The sequence below is a fragment of the Trichoplusia ni genome, unplaced genomic scaffold, assembly GCF_003590095.1.
Source record: "Trichoplusia ni isolate ovarian cell line Hi5 unplaced genomic scaffold, tn1 tig00002975, whole genome shotgun sequence".
Classification (NCBI taxonomy): Eukaryota; Metazoa; Arthropoda; class Insecta; order Lepidoptera; family Noctuidae; genus Trichoplusia; species Trichoplusia ni.
In genome coordinates, this window is record NW_020800311.1 from 814 (window position 1) to 6,188 (window position 5,375).

The window sequence follows — 5,375 nt, forward strand, 5'->3', positions numbered from 1 at the left end:
AGATCTAAGGAACCAAAACTGATATATTGAGCCATTCGCGGTATCGCCTTAATACGGCTTGCACTGAGACATGCATGGCTTAATCTTTGAGACAAGCATATAACTACTGGCAGGATCAACCAGGGAGCTTCATTCATATGAAAGACGTTCTCGTTCGTTTCGATTTTCGATTGCGGTGGTACACACGTATACCGTCCTCTCTCTATATCGATACTTACGAGAAATCCTCATTCCCGCGCGTCGACGGATTAACGCAGACGCTTGTACGGGCGAGCTCGTATAATAATTGAGACGAATATTGTTTTCGACGACGACGACGACGACTACGACGACGCCTATAAGGGTACAATATAATGAAAAAACCCGATGGTGAACGTTCGTATCGAGACACGATTTCATTCACTTTAATAATAATCTCGGTTAACATAATAAAATACGTCAAACAACGATTTAATTGCCCGGATTGTACAGAGTCCGTATTCACCATTATTATATGATTACATATATAAACTAAACAATGAATATAGTGAATACGGACTCTGTACAATCCGGGCAATTAAATCGTTGTTTGACGTATTTTATTATGTTAACCGAGATTATTATTAAAGTGAATGAAATCGTGTCTCGATACGAACGTTCACCATCGGGGTTTTTTCATTATATTGTACCCTTATAGGCGTCGTCGTAGTCGTCGTCGTCGTCGTCGAAAACAATATTCGTCTCAATTATTATACGAGCTCGCCCGTACAAGCGTCTGCGTTAATCCGTCGACGCGCGGGAATGAGGATTTCTCGTAAGTATCGATATAGAGAGAGGACGGTATACGTGTGTACCACCGCAATCGAAAATCGAAACGAACGAGAACGTCTTTCATATGAATGAAGCTCCCTGGTTGATCCTGCCAGTAGTTATATGCTTGTCTCAAAGATTAAGCCATGCATGTCTCAGTGCAAGCCGTATTAAGGCGATACCGCGAATGGCTCAATATATCAGTTTTGGTTCCTTAGATCTTACTCAGTTACTTGGATAACTGTGGTAATTCTAGAGCTAATACATGCAATCAGAACTCTGACCAGTGATGGGATGAGTGCTTTTATTAGATCAAAACCAATCGACGGATGGCCATGTGTCTGAAGTCGTTAATTTTGATGAATCTGGATAACTTTTGCCGATCGCATGGTCCAGTACCGGCGACGCATCTTTCAAATGTCTGCCTTATCAACTTTCGATGGTAGTTTCTGCGACTACCATGGTTGTCACGGGTAACGGGGAATCAGGGTTCGATTCCGGAGAGGGAGCCTGAGAAACGGCTACCACATCCAAGGAAGGCAGCAGGCGCGCAAATTACCCACTCCCGGCACGGGGAGGTAGTGACGAAAAATAACGATACGGGACTCTTACGAGGCCTCGTAATCGGAATGAGTACACTTTAAATATTTTAACGAGGAACAATTGGAGGGCAAGTCTGGTGCCAGCAGCCGCGGTAATTCCAGCTCCAATAGCGTATACTAAAATTGTTGCGGTTAAAAAGCTCGTAGTTGCATTTGTGCGCCGCGCTGTCGGTGCACCGCATCCGCGGTGATACTGACACGTCTGCGGAGCATATCGTCGGTGAGCCGGCGGTAATACGCCGGTTCAATATCAAAATCCTATCGCGGTGCTCTTCGGTGAGTGTCGAGGTGGGCCGACAATTTTACTTTGAACAAATTAGAGTGCTCAAAGCGGGCTCAAAATGCTGCTTGAATATTTCGTGCATGGAATAATAGAATATGATCTCGGTTCTATTTTGTTGGTTTTCAGAACTCCGAGGTAATGATTAATAGGGATAACTGGGGGCATTCGTATTGCGACGTTAGAGGTGAAATTCTTGGATCGTCGCAAGACGAACATCAGCGAAAGCATTTGCCAAAGGTGTTTTCATCAATCAAGAACGAAAGTTAGAGGTTCGAAGGCGATTAGATACCGCCCTAGTTCTAACCGTAAATATGTCATCTAGCGATCCGCCGACGTTACTACAATGGCTCGGCGGGCAGCTTCCGGGAAACCAAAGATTTTGGACTCCGGGGGGAGTATGGTTGCAAAGCTGAAACTTAAAGGAATTGACGGAAGGGCACCACCAGGAGTGGAGCCTGCGGCTTAATTTGACTCAACACGGGAAATCTCACCAGGCCCGGACACCGGAAGGATTGACAGATTAACAGCTCTTTCTTGATTCGGTGGGTGGTGGTGCATGGCCGTTCTTAGTTGGTGGAGCGATTTGTCTGGTTAATTCCGGTAACGAACGAGACTCTAGCCTGCTAAATAGGCGTCGTCATTTAGGTGTGCGTGGCTACGCGTCACGCAACTCACTGGCGACGTATTAAAATTCTTCTTAGAGGGACCGGCGGCTTCGAGCCGCACGAGATTGAGCAATAACAGGTCTGTGATGCCCTTAGATGTCCTGGGCCGCACGCGCGCTACACTGAAGGAATCAGCATGTTCTCCCTGGCCTAGAGGCCCGGGCAACCCGCTGAAACTCCTTCGTGCTGGGGATTGGGGTTTGCAATTATCCCCCATAAACGAGGAATTCCTAGTAAGCGCGAGTCATAAGCTCGCGTTGATTACGTCCCTGCCCTTTGTACACACCGCCCGTCGCTACTACCGATTGAATGATTTAGTGAGGTCTTCGGACCGACACGCGGTGGCTTCACGGCCGTCGGCGTTGCTGGGAAGTTGACCAAACTTGATCATTTAGAGGAAGTAAAAGTCGTAACAAGGTTTCCGTAGGGGAACCTGCGGAAGGATCATTAACGATGTACCGTTTTAACGTGCACTGCGTACGCGAAACGATGTCACATTAATGTTCTCCAAATACTTAAAACGTTCGTCGACACTTTTATCCAATCGTATCGATGAACTTTTAAAAAGAGACCGAACCGACAGGCGTTCCATGGCTTAACTGTCCGGGCGCGCCGGTCGTTCGTCTCGCGTCGCGTACAATCGAGAGTTTTATGCTTCGTTACGATACGGTTTAACATAAAATCCGCAAACCGTGAGAAACATATAAGCTTTAGGTGGATACGCGTTCGTTAACGTTCACTCTCTCTCGTTGCAGATTACGCGGTGTTCCGCGACGGGGGTAAATGTTTTTTTTTTTTTTTTTTTAGATATATTAAAAAAAAAAAAATTCTTTATTTATCGTAACATGGGTAATAATTTTGTAAAACTATTACCCTGGACGGTGGATCACTTGGCTCGCGGGTCGATGAAGAACGCAGTTAACTGCGCGTCATAGTGTGAACTGCAGGACACATTTGAACATCGACATTTCGAACGCACATTGCGGTCCGTGGAGACACATCCAGGACCACTCCTGTCTGAGGGCCGGCTGTATAAAGTAAACATGCCACATTGCGCATTATGATCTCGTATCCCTATACGATACGATCCAGAAGCGCATTTGACGGCCATCCGTCGGTCCGTTTCGCTTGATAAGTGTCGTCGCTGTTTACGCTTCGCTCTTTCGGGTTGAACGTTGTTACCGACGGTCCGTTCAAAAATAACGCTCTATACGATAGATAGGACATTTGTCGAACGACGTGTCTGACGCTCTTGCACATTTAACGACGTGTATTTGCGTTTTACGCGACGGACGTACAATGATCGCGAGTAAGCGTATCATGCGTCTCGACGTCTCGTCGAGATGCGTCTGCGCGATCGCGACCCTTCGGTCGGTCTAACTAACCAGAGGGGGTCGAGGTGCTCAAGGTCCTAGTATACAATGTCTACGTGTTCGACATAAACACATGTCCGTATATCGTTCGAGATACTAGTAGGCGGACTCGACGTCCGAAGAGCGCATCGACGCCGTAGTCGTTCATAAGAATCTAATAGCGCCGTTAAAGCGTCGTTTTATTCTAGTAAGGAAATCCTGGTTAGTTTCTTTTCCTCCGCTTACTAATATGCTTAAATTCGGCGGGTGATCCTCCCTGATCTGAGGCCAACGATAAAAAAATGAGGCAGACGCGATATCCGTCAGCGTTACGACGACGCAATCGGACACTAGAATCGCAATCGAACAGACGCTTGTCTTCCTCGAAGATCGAACCTAAGTCGGGGCTGAACGGGATTCTCCGGTTAGTTAGTTATTTAGTTATGAACTAAAAAATTATGTAACGTGTCCATATTTGTAACAAAAAAAACTTTTGTTGGTATAAGGAAAATATACTCTAACATCGCACATAGTGTGAACAATATCTACAAGTATTTCCTCAGTTACTTAGTTTAAAGGTTAACAACATTAGCAACTTTGATACTTTTTGATGGTCTTCGTGCCAGAATTCCTGTTTATAAGGTCAAAAACTTAACCACAAGCCAATCTTATAAAGTAAACAGATAGAAAATTTAACGCAAACAAACATTAATACAATCGCCGTTTCAATTCACAACTCAACAACAACAAATTCGGAGGCAAGATACCTTAAAAAAGTTATATTAAACGCTGAACACAGGCCTGGGGTGGATGTAATCCAACCATTATTTCGCTTTTCGACAATTACGCGCGGCTGCAAATAAAGACGTTTGGAGGGCAATATTCGAGGAGGGTGCGAAAAAATTATCATCACCTTATACCGGGGCCTCGCAGATGTGGACTTAGAAGACATTGAAGCTATATAAATGTTGATATGCTTTTTTTATGTGAACACTCTCTGAAAATTATCATTTCATTTTCATCCTGAAAATAATTCTGCAGACAAAGGGACTCGCGCAATTTGTTCAGGAGTATCTGTATAACCCAGTTTACGAACTACAAAGTATGAACACGTAATTCCTCCTCACCGGTAATAGAAAACGGACACTCCTCGGCTCTCAACGATCAATCAAAACCAGGTGTTTATAACGAGAATACTTGTTCACTGAATCTTGTGTCTTCGCGCCTCTCAGAGAACTCAGGCGTCCCTGTGTTACTCAAATAAAAAAGTAAGTTGAGAGTAATTTTTTTCTACAAGCTTTACACATAGCGGCAATAAAAACGCTCCACGGAGCTCGTGCCCGCCTATATTTCATTTTACTCCTCCGCTGGGTGTCTCCCCTGTTTCGGGGGTGGCTGTGGGTACTGCCTGTGACACTGGGAATGAAACTTTAAATGCTGCTCGGAAATAATGTGGATTACGTGCGCCGGTAGGTCCCATGTTTTTTGTTCAGCCGAAAGTTTTATTAAAATATGTATCAGTCACACTGTCTCTGCTTGAAATAATAATACCGACTTTATATTATTGTTTTGAGACGCAATGAATATGTTAAAAGTTGAAAACTTTCTTTAATTATATTTCCAGACTTTCAGACTGTGTACTGCCAATATGTTTAAAACAGCATAACTAAAAAAGCTACATTGC

General features: G+C 44.5%; 2 non-coding genes across 2 annotated transcripts; both read left to right on the plus strand.

Moving 5' to 3' along the window:
* The first annotated feature begins 885 nt into the window (after positions 1-885).
* On the plus strand, positions 886-2,789 carry LOC113507620. Its single transcript, XR_003401882.1, has one exon. It is a non-coding gene; the product is annotated as a small subunit ribosomal RNA (ribosomal RNA).
* Positions 2,790-3,209: 420 nt separating this feature from the next.
* Positions 3,210-3,366, plus strand: LOC113507619. Its single transcript, XR_003401881.1, has one exon. It is a non-coding gene; the product is annotated as a 5.8S ribosomal RNA (ribosomal RNA).
* The last annotated feature ends 2,009 nt before the right edge of the window (positions 3,367-5,375 follow it).